Source organism: Colobus angolensis, unplaced genomic scaffold, assembly GCF_000951035.1.
Source record: "Colobus angolensis palliatus isolate OR3802 unplaced genomic scaffold, Cang.pa_1.0 Scaffold401, whole genome shotgun sequence".
Classification (NCBI taxonomy): Eukaryota; Metazoa; Chordata; class Mammalia; order Primates; family Cercopithecidae; genus Colobus; species Colobus angolensis.
Window position 1 is genome coordinate 53,040 of NW_012117389.1, and position 18,531 is coordinate 71,570.

The window sequence follows — 18,531 nt, forward strand, 5'->3', positions numbered from 1 at the left end:
TCTCTGTTTGGGGACATTATATATAAAATATTTTTTCCTTCTTCATGCATTTCTGTATTTCCCAAATGTTGTGCAATAAATATGTATCACATTTATAATTTGAAAAAAGTCAGTATCTTTTTAACTGTGCGCTGATTCTATTTTAAATATTCCCTGGCATACTATGGTATTGAATAATCTTTGCAGTAAATCAAAAGTTCTCTTCCCTCAAACAGTAAAGATCCAGGAACATTCAAGTTAGTCCTAGTGTGATACCTGTTTTATAGGATAATTTCATATACTATTTTATACTACTCATAATGGTTTGGCTTTGTGAATTTCAACACGGATGGCTTTTAAGCAAATGCTGCAGACAACATTATGACAATCAATTTGTTTTGCCAAACACTTTGGAAAGGAGATAGATTAATTGAAAATTTATATGCAATAACATGGGAGCAATTATATGTACTAAGCCAAATTTACTTATGATAATAGACATAATTGGAAAATTCTTTAATGTACAATTTTAATAAGGGCATTAAAAAATTGGGAAATTTGAAGAACATCTAATCATTTCTGAATTATAATTGTAAATGAGTGCAGATGACCTAATCTGCTTACGTAAATGATAATTATTAATTTAGCAATTGTACAAATGAGCTCAAAACATGAACTACAATAATTACAATACAAACCAATAACTTCCTTGTCTGGCATTTGCACAAATGATTAAATTATGAGGAATGTTTCCTCTATACTTTAAAAGCTAATGTAAATTTAAGAACCCAGGGAAATTATTAGTGTAATTAAAACTAATAGGTACGCACAAATATGGAAAACAAACAGCTGGATTTATAAAGCTTGAAGAAAGGACATTTTATTTCTACTTTAAATGTTAATATCATGCATCTTTCATTGTAAGTGTAATAAATAATGTATCACTAGAAAAATAACACTTCCTGGCTGGGCACGGTGGCTCACCCCTGTAATCCCAGCACTTTGAGAGGCCGAGGTGGGCGGATCACGAGGTGAAGAGATCGAGTCCATCCTGGCCAACATGGTGAAACCCTGTCTCTACTAAAAATACAAAAATTAGCTGTGCATGGTGGCACGCGCCTGTAGTCCCAGCTACTTGGGAGGCTGCGGCAGGAGAATCTCTTGAACCCGGGAGGTGAAGGTTGTAGTGAGCCGAGATCGTGCCACTGCACTCCAACCTGGTGACAGAGTGAGGCTCCGTCTAAAAAAACAAAAAGAAAAAGAAAAAAAATAACACTTCCCAGAGTAAGTTACTATCTATGGTACAGGTTCTTTTTTTTTTCTCGAGACAGAGTTTCGCTCTTGTTGCCCAAGCTGGAGTGCAACGGTGCAATCTTGGCTCACTGCAACCTCTGCCTCCTGGGTTCAAGCGGTTCTCCTCCCTCAGCCTCCCGAGTAGCTGGGACTACAGGTGCTTGTCACCACGCCCAGCTAATTTTTTTTTTTTTTAAGTAGAGACGGGGTTTCACTATGTTGGCCAGGCTAGTCTTGAACTCCTGACCTTGTGATCTGCCCGCCTGAGCCTCCCAAAGTGCTGGGATTACAGGCGTGAGCCACCGTGCCCAGCCGTACAGGTTTTATAAAGCATCATACACTTAAGGTTTTCCTCAAGTACCATGTCTTCTTGCCATCTCACTGGAAATAATTTTACACTTTGAAAATAATGATACATATTTCAGTTAACCAAGGGCACTAAGTGGAAACCCAAGGTAATTTTCAAAACTTCTTTAAATGCCAAATGCATTTTATTATATTGTGATTCATCTTGACAGAGTTTGTACAAGAAAGAATGGGGGTGAGGAGGGCGAGAAATACCAGAAAAATGCAGCATTTTAGATCTATGTAGTGTGTGTATGTGTGTGTGTGTGTGTGTGTGTGTGTGTGTGGTGGAGAGAAGATAAAGCACAAAAACCTCTGTTAATTAAGTAGTGGTTGAGCCCAGGAAGTTCCAGAAATGAAGGTAGGCATGGGGGTAGTTGACTCTGGATGATGGAGGAGTCAGTTCTTCTGTGGGGCGAGGAGCCCCCACCGACTCTTGGCCAGTGCCCAGCTGCTCAGCATCTGCCTGCGCCTTTCACCAACCACTCTTGCGTTCCTTTGCGAGTCCTAGTTTACCCCTGCAAATCGTCCTAGTTTGACCAGGGAACAACCCGCCCGGCGCTGGGTGGGCGTGTGCTGTGGAGGGCCCGTGACTTCGGGTGAGAGGCTCAGGCGAGTCCAAGGCTCCTTGTCACTTTCTCAGGTGTGTGTCCTTCCAAACCAAGCAGGGTAGGATGTAGGGGAACTCACTGGTAGGCCAAGCTGGCCATAACTGAGACACCTGCCCCTACATCCCTTGCAACCAAATGAGGGCAGCAGGCTGAACCTACTATAAAGAGGGAGGGACACTGGCAGCGCGGCCTGGAGGACTGGTCTGGCAGTGGCAAGTCCAAGGGCGGCCACTGGGACCATTTACCCGGGCGCCACGGCGGCTCTGGTGGCCTGCACCCTCAGTGTCCAGGGCAGCCTCCCACAGCCCCTCTTCCTGTTCCATCAACCCAACGATTCACTAGAGCTTTGGAATGCGAGTTTTGGATATTAACAGAAGTTCCTCAGATCCCGGACAGGCTGCCTGGTCTCTCTGCATCTCAGGTTACTTATTTGTAAAATGAAGGCAATAATGGAGCCTACTCTGAGGCTGCTTTAAGATTCAGGGAAGTAATATGTGTGTTTGGCACATAGATGTTAATTATTAGCATCTGTATCAATATTATATGTATATAACTCTAGTTACAGCAGAGCTAGACAACTGTTGGGTCAATAGCCCGAAGGAATCTGAAATACACTATTTTGAAAGCGATGAGACATATTTCACTTTTAGAAAAAGTACCTAAAGCCTATGTACTTTAAAACACACAGGAATCACCCAGGGATCTACTGAAATGCAAGTCTGGTGTAAAGCCTGACATTCTGCTTTTCTAACAAACTCCCAAGTGATGGCAATGCTTCTGATAACAAGGGTGCAAATACAATACAGATCAAACGTCCACGTAGTCACCATCCACATTAACAGAAATCATAGTGTCATATCAGAGAATCCATTGCCAAATTCAAGGTTCTGAATATCTGCCCCAAGTTTTCTACTGAGTTTATGGTTTAGCCCTAATCTTTTCAGTCAATCATTATCATTTTGAGTTAATTTTGTATACGATGTGAGTTAGGAATCAAAGTTCTTTCTTTTACTTATGGATATCCAGTTGTCCTAGAACTATTTCTAGGACAAAGAAGAGGTTGCTCTTTCCCCATGGAATGAACTTGGCATCTGTGTGGAAAATAAATTGACCATAGAGTTTAAGGGGTTATTTCTGGACTCTCAATTCTGCTATATTAGCCTACCCTTACACCAGCATCATACTTACAAAAAAAAAATTATTTAGCTTTGAAGTAAGTTTTGAAATCAGGAAGTGTGAGACCTCCAACTTCTTTCTTTTTCAAGATTGTTTTGGCTATTTGGGATCCCTTCCACTTACATATAAATTTGAAACTCAGCTTTTCCGTTACTTTAAAGAAGGTGTTAAAAAAAGGTGTTCGCATTTTTTGACAAGGATTATGTTCAATCTATAGGCTAGTTTGAGTTGTACTGACATCTTAACAATATTAAATTTTCCTACCCATGAACATTGAATGTCTTTCCATTTATGTAGATCTTCTAAAATTTCTTTTAGCAATGTTTTGTGGTTTTCCGTATAAAAGTATTTTATCTCCTTATTTAAATTTATTCATACATATTTTATTTTTTTACACACTATTGTAAATTAAATTGCTTTCTTAACTTCCTTTTCAGATTGTTCATTGCAGGTGTACAAAAACACAACTGATTTCTGTGTTGATTTCATATCATGTAACTTTGCTGAATTTGTTCATCAGCTCTAGTAGCTTTCCTATGAATTGTTTGGAATTTTCTAGATTTTGTATCATTTCATCTGAAAATAAAGATACCTTTCTTTTTTTCCAGTTTGAATATATTTTATTATTAATTTTCGTTGTCTAATTATTGGGGCTAGAACTTTCAGTACAATGATGAATAGCAGTGGTGAAAGTAGGCATCCTTGTTATATTCCTAATTTTAGGGGGAAAGCTTTCAATCCTTCACTATTGAGTATGATGTTAGCTGTGGGTTTTTTGTTGTTGTTTGTTTATAAATGCCATTTATCTTGATGAGAAAGCTCCCTTTTATTCAGTCTTCTGAGTGTTCTTATCAAGAAAGGGTATGGGATTTTTGTCAAATGCCTGTTCTTCTTGAATTAAGTTAATCCTATGGGTGTTTTTTATTTTTATTTTTTCATTCCATTAGTGTGATGTGTTACATTGATTGATTTTATCATGTGGAACCACATTTGCATTCCTGGAATAAATCCCACGTGGTTGTGTTTTATAATATTTTGAATGTGTTGTTAGGTTCATTTTGCTATGTTATGTTGAGGATTTTTGCATCTCTATTCATAAGGGATATTTGTCTGTAATTTTGTTGTTGTTGGGATAGTTATCTGGCTTTGGTGTCAAGGTAATGTTGGCCTCATAGGATTAGTTAGGAAGTGTTCTCTCCTCTTCTATTTTTTGAAATAATTTAATAAGGCTTGGTGTTAATCATTTTAAACATGTTTGGAAGAATTTACCAGTGAAGCCATCTGGTCCTGGGCTTTTGATGGTTGGCAGGTTTTTGAATGCTGTTTCAATCTCTTTATGTGTTATAGTCTGTCGAGATTTTCTGTATCTTCTTGTGTCAGTTCAGATAATTTGTGTGTTTCTAGAAAATTTTCCATTTTATTTAGTTTATCTAATTTTGGGGGATACAGATGTTTATATTATTCTCTTGTAATCTCTTGTGTTTCTGCAAGGTTGGCAGGAATGTTTCCACTTTCATTTCATTTCTGATTTTAATTATTTCTGCATTCTGTCGTTTTGTCTTTGTCAATGTAGTTAAAAGTTTGTCAATTGTGGGCCAGGCGCAGTGGCTCACGCCTGTAATCCCAGCACTTTGAGAGGCCGAGGTGGGTGGATCACGAGGTCAGGAGATTGAGACCATCCTGGCTAACACTGTGAAACCCCGTTTCTACTAAAAATACAAAAAATTAGCCTGGCATGGTGGTGGGTGCCTGTAGTGGCAGCTACTCAGGAGGCTGAGGCAGGAGAATGGCATGAATTGGGAGGCGGAGCTTGCAGTGAGACGAGATCATGCCACTGCACTCCAGCCTGGGCAACAGAGTGAGACTCTGTCTCAAAAAAAAAAAAAAAAAAAAAAAAAAGTTTGTCAGTTGTGTTGATCTTTTCATAAAGCCAACTTCTGGTTTCCTTGATTCTCTCTATTGCTTTTCTCTTCCCTATTTTATTATCTCTAGTCTGATCTTTATGATTCCCATCCTTCTGCCAGCGTTGGGTATAGTTTACTGTTTTTAGTTGTTCAAGGTGTAAAGTTAGTTTACTGATTTGAGATCTTTCTTATTTTTTAATGTAGGTGTTTGTGCCATACATTTCCCTCTGAGCACTGCTTTCACCTTCCCATAAGTTTTAGTATGCTGTGTTTTCATATTTATTTGTTTCCAGGTAATTTCTTTCTTCTTCTTCTTCTTTTTTTTGTTTTGTTTTGTTTTGTTTTTAGACAGGGTCTTGCTCTGTCACCTAGACTGGAGTACAGTGGCAAAATCACAGCTCAGGGCAGCCTTGACCTCCTTGGTCTCAAGCAATGCTTCCAATTCAGCCTCCCAAATACTGGGACTACAGGTGTGTGCCACCATGACCTGCTAAATTTTGTATTTTATGTGGAGAGGGGGTTTTGCCATGTTGCCCAGGCTGATCTCCAACACTGTGCTCAAGTGATCTGCCCACCTGGGCCTCTCAAAGGGCTGGGATTACAGGCAAGAGCCACCATGCCCGACCTTGTTTCTAAGTATTTTCTAATTTCTTTTGCAATTTCTTCTCTGACCATTTGGTTTTTTAGAGAGTGGGTTGTTTAATCATGACATATTTGTGACATTTTAGTTTTTCCTTCTGTCTTTGATTTACAGCTTCCTTCCATTGTGGCTGGAAAATATACCTTGAATTATTTCAATCTTTCAAAATTTGTTGAGACTTGTTTTGTGGCATAATATATGGTCTAGTTTTCCATGTGCACTTAAGAAGAATGTATTCTGCTGTTCAGTAGATAGTTCTACATAAGTCCATTAGTTCTTATTGGTTTATAGTGTTTTTCAAGTCCTCTCTCTTCTTATTTCCTATGCAACATTTTAGCTACCCATTCTTCTAGTGCTGGACAATTATATTGGTCATAGTATTTTGCTATTATAAACAAAGCTTTATTAAAATGTCTCCTTGTGCACATGTTTCTCATACCTAGGAGTGGAATTGCTATGTGTAGGGTATGCACATGTTCAATTGAACTAGCCAATGCCTATTTTCCAAAGTGGCTATATCAATTTACATTCCCACCCTCAGTGTATAGTGAGAGTTCCCAGTACTCCACAGTTTGACAATGGTTGGTATTATGAGACTTTTTAGGTTTTGTCAACCTGGTGGTTATGTTATGATGTCTTATTGTGGATGCAATTTTTATTCCTTGACTACAGTAAGTTATATTTACCACTTTGTCTTTCTTTTGTTTCCTTTTGTTTCTCTCGTATTCCCCTTCTTTCTCCTCCAACCATTGTCTTGATCCTCTCCCTCCCATAAAATTAGAAGAGAATCACACCAGGGGTTAAAAGTACATGTTTGGACTCAGACTTGGTTTCTAGTCCTGCACTGTCACTTTCTAACTATGTGATGTCTGGCAAGGTACTTAATAGTACCTAGTCTAATCACTTAATAGATATTCACTATTATTTTACAGCTTAACTTTAGACTCAGAAAAACTGACATTCAAATTCCAGCTTTGCTTCCAACATTTTATTTAACAAACTTTTTAAAAACATTTTATTTTGAAGTAATTGTAGATTCACAGGAAGTTATTAAAAATGTACAGGAAGAGCCTGTGTTCCCTTCATCCAGTTTCTCCCAATGTTTATATCTTATGTAATTTTAGTACAATATCAAAACCAGAAGCTGACATTGAACAATGTATATATATATTTCACTTTGCGATGTGTAGATTCATAGAAGCATGACCACAATTAAGGCACAGAACTATTCCATTACCACAAAGACCTCCCTCCTGCTACTACTTTATAATCACACCCATATCATTTCTCCCACCATTCCTAGCACCTGGCAACCACTAATCCATTCCCCATCTCTATAATTGTATTATTTCAAGAATGTTTTATGAATTAAATCATATAGTATGTGCTCTTTTGAGATTGCCTTTTTTTTACTCAGCATAATTCCCTGGAGATATATCCAAGTTGCTGCTTGAATCAATAGTTCATTCCTTTTAATTGTTCAGTAATTCCATGTGATGGATGTACCGCAGCTTCTTTAACCATATAACCATCTAAGGTCTTAGTTATCTCCAGTTTGGAGCTATTATAAATAAAGCATCTATGAACTTCTGTGTACAGATTTGTACGATAACATAAGTTTTCATTGGCAAGTACAAGGTCTGAGTCTATGGTAAGCCCACTTAAATTTTAAAAGGAACTGCCAAGTGATTTTCCAGAGCAGTTGTATGATTTTACATTCCCACACATAATGTATGAGTGATCCAGTTTCTCAGCACTCTCATCAGCATTTGTTGTTGCCACAAGTTTTTATTTTAGCCCTCTTGATTTGTGTGTATTGATATCTCATTGTGGTTTTAATTTGAATTTCCCTAATGGCTAATGATATTGAATGCCTTTTCATGCACTTTATTTGCCTTCGCATGTCTTCTTTAGTGAGGTATCTGTTCAGATATTTTGCCTATTTTTTAATTGGGTTGCTTTCTCATTGTTGGGTTTTAGAAAATTTTTATATAGTCTAGATACCTGTCCTTTTCCACTATGAGATTTGCAAACATTTTCTCCCACTATGTAGCTTGTCTTTTTATGTTCTTAATAGAATATTCAATGTAGCAAAAGTATTTTATTTTTATGAGGTCAAAAATATCAGACTTTTCAGTTACGGATCATACTTTTGGTGTTAAGTCTAAAAACTCTTCACCTAGCCCTAGGTCCTAATGACTTTTTTATTTGAAAAAAAAAAAAGTTTTTATAGGTGCTAGCTCTTTAAATCTCCTGGAACTCAGCCAGAGGTGGAAAGGCTTGCAACAATGTGGAATGGATAAGATCTAGTATTTTGTAGCACAATAGGGTGACTATAGTTAGCAATAATTTGTCGTATTTTAAAAAATGATTAAATGAATCTCTGTAATCCAGCAGTCTAATTTCAGAATCCAAGTGCTTAATCATCACTTTATGTGAACTTTGAGCAATTTACATTATTTCTTGGTTACTGCATTTCTTCATTTGTGAAATAGCGATGATTAATTCTTACTCATTGGGAAGATTAAATGAAATAATTCATGTGCCTGGTTTATGGTAAAAGTGATTGATCAATGTCAGCCGTGGTAGTTACTGTAGGCTTGCTATCAACTCTCAGGGCTGAAGGGGTCTGTGGTTTATAATCAAGTTTACAGACTTTTGGAAATAGGATGATCCTTTCTGGCTAAGCGACCTGTGAAATGGGTGACTGTATTCTAATTTAAGATTGTAGAGCATAAATGGTTATAGACAGTGAGAAATTAGAGAGCCCCTCACTCCTACAGTGAGGCTTTATGTAATATTTATATCCAGTATAGAAGCTCCAGGACTGGAAGGCACCTTAGAGATCTCAGGATATACATAGAAAAGATGTAAGATATTTAATGAGAAGTTTAATATCATATGCATTTATTAAGTTCTCTTTTGTGCAAGGCAGGGCTTATAAGAAAAAAAAATCAAATATTTTCTCTCCCAGTCTTCATACAAGTAGTTGTTCTTTTGGTAGGGATTGGAAGAGGTGTGGAGCAGGCTAGGTATTTTGTCTATAGATATAATTTTTTTCTGATTTGTTTTCAGGTGTGGATCAATTGTTACCTTTTTAAACTCAGGAAGCCAGATGACTGAGCAAAACAACTTTCAGTGCTTTTAGCGAATCCCAGGTGGATGTTCAATGTTGCTAGAGGGGATTAACAGGCATACGGAGTGAGCAGTATTTCAGTCAAAGTACACAACTGGGCACTCAAGAGTATAGCAGGGAAAAAAAGAAAAGCATAATGTGAATAGAAATCCTTTTTTCCCCCGCCAAATGTGGTGACCACTCAGACAGCAGCTCATATAACTGCGTTCCTGTGATGCTGCTTCTATCACAGCTGAGAGCAGGTTTTTGGACCTTTTGGTTTCCATCCTTTTTCAGCTGTGCAGCTTTTCTTCTGTTTTATGCTACCACCACCTGCTGTCCTATTCCTACCACACAGAATCTCTTCTCTTTTCCAGAAAAAACTAATCAGACTGCAAGCCATGATAGGGACATTTCTCAAGAAGTTTAAGCAATGACACAACTTTGGAAACCTTAATTTTAAAGCCACAGGCTTTTAAAAACAGAAATGTCTTGTTTTTAAATGCCTGTAGGCAAAGTATCTTTGTTTCTAGGTATGTAATAATAAAGCATGGAATACATGATTTTCACCATAGCAAGAGGAAACAATTGTATGGACAAACATTGTATTTACTTTTATTTAGCAACCACTTATCTAGCATTTATTGTGTACTAGGCAGGATTTTAAATGCCCTACCAGAATTAAGTCATTTTAATCCTCATATCAACCCTATGAGGTAAGCTCTATTTTTATTTCCATTTTAACAATGAGAAAACCGAGGCACAAAGAGGTCAAGTGACATGCCCTAGGTCACTGTGGTGGATTATAATATTGTTCAAAATATTAGCTACTCCTCCCTATGGGAGGATTATACGTCCCGGCCCTGTTGACATCAGCCTTAGCTGTGTGACTTACACCCCTCCCTGTGGGAAGAGTCGTCTTCCCCTCCCTATTTGCATCCAGCTCAGTCATGTAATTTCCTTTGTCCTATGACATATGAACAGAAGTAAAATGTTCTGAACAAAGGCCCTGAGAGTCGGCTCATGGTTCACCATATTCCTTTCTCCATCCAGGAGACCAACAGTGTTCGTGAGAGGAGCTGTTCTTTCATATTGTATCCTAGACTGAAGACAAATGAAGAAGAATTTTAGTTCACCCAGATAGTACATGACTGATAGTTAAATTTTTTGTGGTATAAACCACTAAAATGCTTGATTATTTGTTCCCGTGTTTGTCATCTTTGGCAGTGTAACAACCAACTACCAGATTTTAGTGGCATGCAATAATAAACATCTATTTATTGCTTTCAAGTTGGAAGATAATAAAGAAGCTCTGCTCCAGGTGTCTCATTTTAGGGCCCAGGATGAAAGACCAACAGCTATCAGTGGTGAGTTCTTCTCATGCAATGGCAAAACTATAAGAGGGAAAGTTCAACTGCCCAAGTGTATTCCAAATATCTACTGATAAAATATCCTCTAAAATCCCGTTGGATAAAGCAAGTCACATGGCCAGGTCCAAAGTCAAGAGGTGAAAAAGTATAAGCTGCTCACCATAATGCAATGGCAAGGGAGTGGATGTATAATAATATTATTGGTGTAATAAAGAATTGAGATCAACTACTGAACCTATCACAGTTACTTCCTTATAATGTAGGTAAGATGACAGTGTCAATAGCTGAAATTCAAATCCAGGCAGTTTGGCTTTATATGTTTTTATGTACAAATTTTTCAAGATATAACTGCTATAACATAAAATTCACTATTTTGAAATACAGTTCAGTGATTTTTAGTATACTTACAGAACTATGCAATTATCCTCTCTATTTAATTGCAGAACATTTTAATAGTCCCCTCAAAGAAACACCATACCTATTAGCAGTCACTCCCCATTGTCTCCTACTTCCAGCCCCTTGCAACCTCTAATCTGCTTTCTGTCTTTATGGATTTTCCTTCTTTTTTTGACAATTTACGTGAATAAAATAATACATGGCCTTTTGTGTCTGGATTTTTTCATCTAGCATAATGTTTTCAAGGTTCACCGATGCTGCAGCATGTATCAGCACTTCATTTGCTTTATTGGGCAAATAATATTCCATTGTATGTAGATACCACATTTTATTTATTCATTCATTAGTTGGATGGACCTCTGGGTTATTGCCACATTTGTTTCAATTCTCTTGGGTATGTACCTAGGAGTAGAATTTCTGGGTCATATGGTAGGTTATCTGATGTGTTGGCATACAATTGTTCATACTATTCCCTTATAATTATTTTTTATTTCATAAGGCCAGTAGTAATATATCCTATTTAATTCCTGATTTTAGGAATTTGAGTCTTTTCTCTTTTTTGCTTGGTCAATATTGCTAAAGGTTTGTCAGTTTTGTTGGTCTTTTCAAAGAACCAATTTTTTGTTTTGTTGATTTTCTCTATTGTTTTTCTATTCTTTATTTCATGTATTTCTACTCTCTTCTTTATTGTTGCCTTCCTTATGCTTGCCTTGGGTTTAGTTTGCTCTTATTTCTAGTTTCTTAAAGTTTAGGTTATGGATTTAAGACATTTTTATTTATTACGTTGATCATTACTGGGTTATTGATTTTAGATTCTTTTGGTAAATATATGTGGCCAGGCATGGTGGCTCACTCCTGTAATCCCAGCACTTTGGGAGGTCGAGGCAGGTGGAGCACCTGAGATCAGGAGTTCAAAACCAGCCTGGCCAACATGGTGAAACCCCATCTCTACTAAAAATACAAAAAATTAGCTGGACGTGGTGGCGCATGCCTGTAATTCCAGCTACTCAGGAGGCTGAGGCAGGAGAATTGCTTGAACCTGGGAGGTGGAGGTTGCAGTGAGCTGAGATGGTGCTATTGCACTCCAGCCTGGGCAACAAGAGGGAAACGCCATCTCAAAAAAAAAAAAAAGAGAAAAGTAAATATATGTGTTATGATTATAAGTTTCCCTCTTAGCATCACTATTACTACCTCCTATAAATTTGCGTATGCTGTGTTTTTTCATTCATCTGAAAGTATTTTCCCATTTCCTTTGTAATTTCATCTTTGACCCTGTATTAGTCCGTTTTCACACTTCTATGAAGAAATACCTGAGACTGGGTGCAGTGGCTCACACCTGCAATCCCGGAACTTTGGGTGGCCGATGCAGGCAGATCACCTGAGGAAGGGGGATCCAGACCAGTTTGGCCAATATAGAGAAACTCCATCTCCACTAAAAATACGAAAACTAGCCTGGCATAGTGGCAGGTGCCTGTAATCCCAGCTACTCAGGAGGTTGTATCATGAGAATTTCTTGAACCCACAAGGCAGAAGTTGCAGTGAGCTGAGATCGCACCACTGCACTCCAGCCTGGGCAAGAGAGCAAGACTCCATCTCAAAAAAAAAAGGAAGAAAGGAAGGAAGGAAGGAAGGAAGGAAGGAAGGAAGGAAGGAAGGAAAATAGAAATACCTGACACTGTGTAATTTATAAAGAAAGGAGGTTTAATCCGCTCATGGTTCTGCAGGCTGTAAAGGAAGCATGATGCTGGCCATCTGCTCAGCTTCTGGGGAGGCCTCAAGAAACTTACAGTCATGGTGGAAGGCAAAGGAGGAGCCAGCCCTTCACGTGGCTGGAAGAGGAGGAAGGTGGGGGGAGGTGCTACACACTTTTAACAACCAGATCTCCTGAGAACTCTATCATGAGACAGTACCAAGGGAATGGTGCTAAACCATTAGAAACCACTCGCATGATCCATTCATCTTTCATCAGACCCTACCTCCAACATTGGGGATTACAATTATACATGGGATTTGGGTGAGGACAAAGATCCAAACCATATCAGACCCAGTGGTTATTTAGAAGTGTGTTCTTTTTTTTTTTTTTTTTTTTTTTTTTTTTTTTTTTTTTTTTTTTTTTTTTTTTTTTGAGACGGAGTCTTGCTCTGTCGCCCGGGCTGGAGTGCAGTGGCCGGATCTCAGCTCACTGCAAGCTCCGCGTCCCGGGTTTACGCCATTCTCCTGCCTCAGCCTCCCAAGTAGCTGGGACTACAGGCGCCCGCCACCTCGCCCAGCTAGTTTTTTGTATTTTTTAGTAGAGACGGGGTTTCACCGTGTTAGCCAGGATGGTCTCGATCTCCTAACCTCGTGATCCGCCCGTCTCGGCCTCCCAAAGTGCTGGGATTACAGGCTTGAGCCACCGCGCCCGGCCAGAAGTGTGTTCTTTGATTCACACGTATTTGTGAATTTTCTTCTGTTATTTGTTTTGAATTTTATTCCACTGTGGTCAAAGCACATACATCTTATGATTTCAACCCTTTTAAATTTACTGTTTTATGTCCTAAAGTATGGTCTATCCTACAGAAACCTTCTATGTGCACTTAAGAAGGATATGTGTTTTGCCATTCTTGCATGGGGCGTTGTCTAGATATATGATAGTTCTAGTTTGTGCAGTATTGTTTAAGTTTTCTATTTTCTTGTTGATCTTCTGTCTAGTTGTTCTATCAGTTATTGAATGTCGGTATTGAAGTCTTTTTGAATTGTATTTTTAGTTTGGAACTTTTCTCTCCTGTGTAAAACAATAATTATGAATGTATTTTGATGGGCACACAATGGATAAAGTTGTAACTTGTATTTCAGTACCATCACAAAGGAGGAGGGAGAGAAAGGAGATATTTAAGAGCAGCATTTTTATGTATTATTGAAATGTAGTTGGTATTAATCTGAACTAGGTTGTTATAGTAAGATATTAATTGAAATTCCCAAGACAACCACTAAGGAAAAAACTAAAAAAAAAATACCATAAAGGGGGCCGGGCGCGGTGGCTCAAGCCTGTAATCCCAGCACTTTGGGAGGCCAAGACGGGCGGATCACGAGGTCAGGATATCGAGACCATCCCGGCTAACACGGTGAAACCCTGTCTCTACTAAAAATACAAAAAGCTAGCCGGGCGAGGTGGCGGGCGCCTGTAGTCCCAGCTACCGGGAGGCTGAGGCAGGAGAATGGCCTAAACCCGGGAGGCGGAGCTTGCAGTGAGCTGAGATCCGGCCACCGCACTCCAGCCCCGGTGACAGAGCAAGACTCCGCCTCAAAAAAAAAAAAAAAAAAAAAACCATAAAGGAAACGGCACAGGTATTAAAATAGCACAAAAGAAAATATCTATTTAACATAAAAGAAGGCACTAATAGAGGAATAAAGCAACAAAATAGACACAAAATGCATAAAAAACAAATAGCAAAATGGTATGTGTGTGTGTGTGTGTATATATATATATATATCTCCTGCCTTATCACTAATTTCACTGAATGTAAATCAATTAAGCACTCCAATTAAAAGGCAGATATTGTCACAATTGATTTCAAAAATATGATACAAGTATATGCTATTTACAAGAGACACACTTTGGATTCAAATACACAAATAGGTTGAAAGTAAAAGGATGCAAAAAGATATACCTTAAAATCAATAATCAAAAAGGAGCTGGAAATCCCACAGCTCAAAATATGTCCAAAAGAAAGGAAATCAGTATGTCAAAGTGATATGTGCATGCCCATGTTTATTGCTGCACTGTTCACAATTGCCAATATGTAGAATTAACCTAAGTGTCTATTAACAGATGAATGGATAAAGAAAATGGGGGTCGATATACACAATGTAATACTACACTGCCACGAAAAAGAATGGAATCCTGTCATTTGTAGCAACATGAATTGAACTGGAGGTCATTATGTTAAGTAAAATAAGCCAAACACAGAAAAATATTGTATGTTCCTACTCATATGTGGGAGCTAAAATAGTTGATCTTATAGAGACAAAGAGTAGGATGGTGGTTACTTCTTAATTAAATTAGAAAGCTAATTTAATTAAATTAGTAAACTATTTTTTAAATTTAATTCTTTATTGTGTGCTGTTTCACTGCACCTACAAATACAATGCTCTAAAAGGACCCAAACCGTGTATGCTTTTCGTTACTCATCAGTGGATCCTCAGTGCCTGGAACAGTGCCTGATGCATAATAGGGACTCAATATGTATTTGATGAACGAATTTTCTTTGTGCAAACTTTATAGAAAAAAATAAAAAATAGAAGACCTAGTTTAATGGAGCAACATACTCTATTCATGGATAAGAAGACAATAATAAAGATAAGAAGTCCCTCTTCCAAATAATCTATAATTTAAATGAATTCCAAACATGGATTTTTCATAGAACTCAATAAGCTAATCTTAAATCCATATGAAAGAATAACAAACCAAGATAATTCCAAAAAAGGATATGGAGGAGAAAGCTGGAGGAGAATAGAACTTCAAGGAGAAATAAGTAAATCTACAATTATGGTCAGAGATTTCAATAATCCTCTCTCAATAATTGATATAACAAGAAAAGAGAAAATCAGCAAGGATATAACAGATGAAACAATATTATAACTACCTTGACCTAACTGACATATATACTGTATTCCACCCAACAATAGCAGAATACACATTCTTTTCATGCACTTATGAAACTTTTACTAAGATAGACCACATTATAGGTCATAAAACAAGCATCGATAAATTTCAAATGAGTCAAGGAACACAAAATTTGGTTTCTGACTCAATACTATTAAGACGGAAGATATACAACAGATAGTTAATTGGAAAAGCTCCAAAATTTTGAAAACTAAAAAACACAATTCTAGATAACCCATGGGTCAAAGATAAAACCAAAAGAGAAATTAGAAAGTATTTTACACAGAATGATAATGGAAACACAGCATATCAGAATTATGGGGATATCATTTAAAGCAGTAATTCCAGAGAAATGTATAGTGCCAAATACCTATATTAGAAAAAGAAGGTCTGAAACCAATTACCTCAGTTAGCATCATAAGAAACTAGAAAAACAAGACAAAAGTAAATCTAAAGTATGTAGAAGAAAGAAAGAAAAAAAAAAACCAGAGAAGAAATTTTTAAAAATAGAGAATAGAAGGCAATAGAGAAAATCAATTAAACCAAAAGATCATTAATTGGAAAGATCAATAACATTAATAAACCTCTCCATACTAAAGAGGTTCAAGAAATGCCACCACAAAATATGCTACTTTAGACTTCAAACTGAGGGCACTTGGGAAATTACAAATGCAGGGAAGGGCTTTCTCTGAGCTCCCCTTATCTGCCTAAAGACAGATCTTTCAAAAGAAACTCAATTGTCATGAATCCCCTCCCCAGCAATCTCATCAACCAGGGAGAATTAACTTGCATCACAGGAGAGGAAACTGGAGGCTGACACTGCCCAGACAGACTTTGTCACAGGCTACCACCTATTCTTCCAAGGGCCAACTTATCCTTTCCAAAAAGTCATTTACTCTCCCTTCTTAAATGGCCTACATGCCCTTCTTTTCTCCCCTATGAAATGGGTATACAGTCATTGCATAACAACATTTTGGTCAGTGATGAACCACAGGTACTACAGTGGTCCCATTAGTTTGTAACACCATATTTTTATTATAACTTTTTGTATGTTTAGATATATTTAGATACACAAATACTTACCATTGTGTTGCAATTGCCTACAGTACACAGTACAGAAATATGCTGTACAGGATTGTAGCTTAGGAGCAGTAGGTGATACCATATAATCTAGGTGCATAGTAGGCTATACCATCTAGGTTTGTGTAAGTGTAGTCTATGGTGTTCATGGAATGATGAAATCGCCTAGCAATGTATTTCTCAAACCTGTATTTAAGCAATGTGCGACTGTATATACTTCTAGATCTCACTGGATTTTGGGGTATTCACATTTCTTTCATGTGATGCCTCCATGTACATGATATATTTGTATACCTTTTCTCCTATTGATCTGTCTCACATCAATTTAACTTGTAGCCCATCCAAAGAACCTAAAAAGGTGGAGATAAACTATTTTTCCCTCTCCTGCAATAGATTGATCAGGGATTAAAAACAAAAAAAGAAGACACAAATTACCAATGGTGGGAATAAGACAGGAGACACTATTACAAATAGTGTCCTGGAAGTCAAGTGGAGGAAGTGAATTAAGGTAGAAAAAAAGTGGCAAGCCTGTCAAATGCTGCTGATAAGTCAAGCAACATGATGATTCAAAAATTCCACTAATAGAATTAACTTGTGACCTTGATAAGGGCAGTTTTGGTGGTGGGGCTGGGGAGGGATAAAAGCCTCAGTGAATCAGGTACAAAACAGAATAAGAGGAGAAGAATTTGAGTCCTTGACTACAGGCAACTCTTTTAAGAATTTTGCTGGAGAAGGAAGTGGAGAAGTGGCGCAGTATCTAAAAGCAGAAGTAGGGTAGGGGAAAAGAGTGTATTTTTTAAGATAGGAGAAACAACAACATGATCGTATGCTAATGAGAATGATATATTACAGAGAGAAAATTTGACGATATAGAAGGAAGGGGGGATAATTGTTAGGGCCATGTCTCTGAGTAGGCAAGGAGACTAGAATCTGTTGCACATGAGGAGACACTGTCCTCAGCCAAAAGTATAGATGGTTCTTTCAGAACAACTAGACAGAAGGCCAAGTATAGTGTTACAGAAGCTGCAGGTAAGTGTGTACATAAGGCACTAGGAACTTGTTGACAGTCTCTTCTGATTACTTCTATTGTCTCAAGAAAATAAGAAACAAAGTCATCAGGTGAGAGTAAAAATGGAAGAGGGGGTACTGGAGATTTGATGCGAGAGAGAAAGATGCCTAAATTTCCTTTCAGTTTCAACATTCTGTGATCTTCAACCACAAGATAAAATACACAGAAATGTTCACTTTTTTCCTCCTTGGAGGAAAGAGCAAGTTCTTTCTATAGAACTTGTTCTTATTTCTATCCTTCCCCCTTCCTCCCTTAAAAAAATCCGTCAGTTGCCGGGCGCGGTGGCTCAAGCCTGTAATCCCAGCACTTTGGGAGACCGAGACGAGCGGATCACGAGGTCAGGAGATCGAGACCATCCTGGCTAACACGGTGAAACCCCGTCTCTACTAAAAAATACAAAAACCGAGCCGGGCGAGGTGGCGGGCGCCTGTAGTCCCAGCTACTCGGGAGGCTGAGGCAGGAGAATGGCGTAAACCCGAGAGGCGGAGCTTGCAGTGAGCTGAGATCCGGCCACTGCACTCCAGCCCGGGCGACAGAGCGAGACTCCGTCTCAAAAAAAAAAAAAAAAAAAAAATCCGTCAGTTTTGAAGCTCATGAAATCAGACTAAACCCCTCCCCACCCCTCTTGTTCCTGTTTTTCACAGACCCCCATGTTTTGCTGAAATAAATTGAGCATCATTCTATAGCTAAATGCAAACACCATGGAGCAGGTATTAAATCAATTTGTTTCTGTTGCAATCAAATAGGTTCCAGATCAGTGAAAAGAGGCAGGCAGAAGAAAGAAAAAATATTCTCTTGTAATTGTTGTCAATATGCAAAAGTCACATATCTTACTTCATATTTCTGAGGGTTTTAAAGGACAGTATCACCATACAACAGAGTGAAAGCAGAGACACAGGATAGCAAAT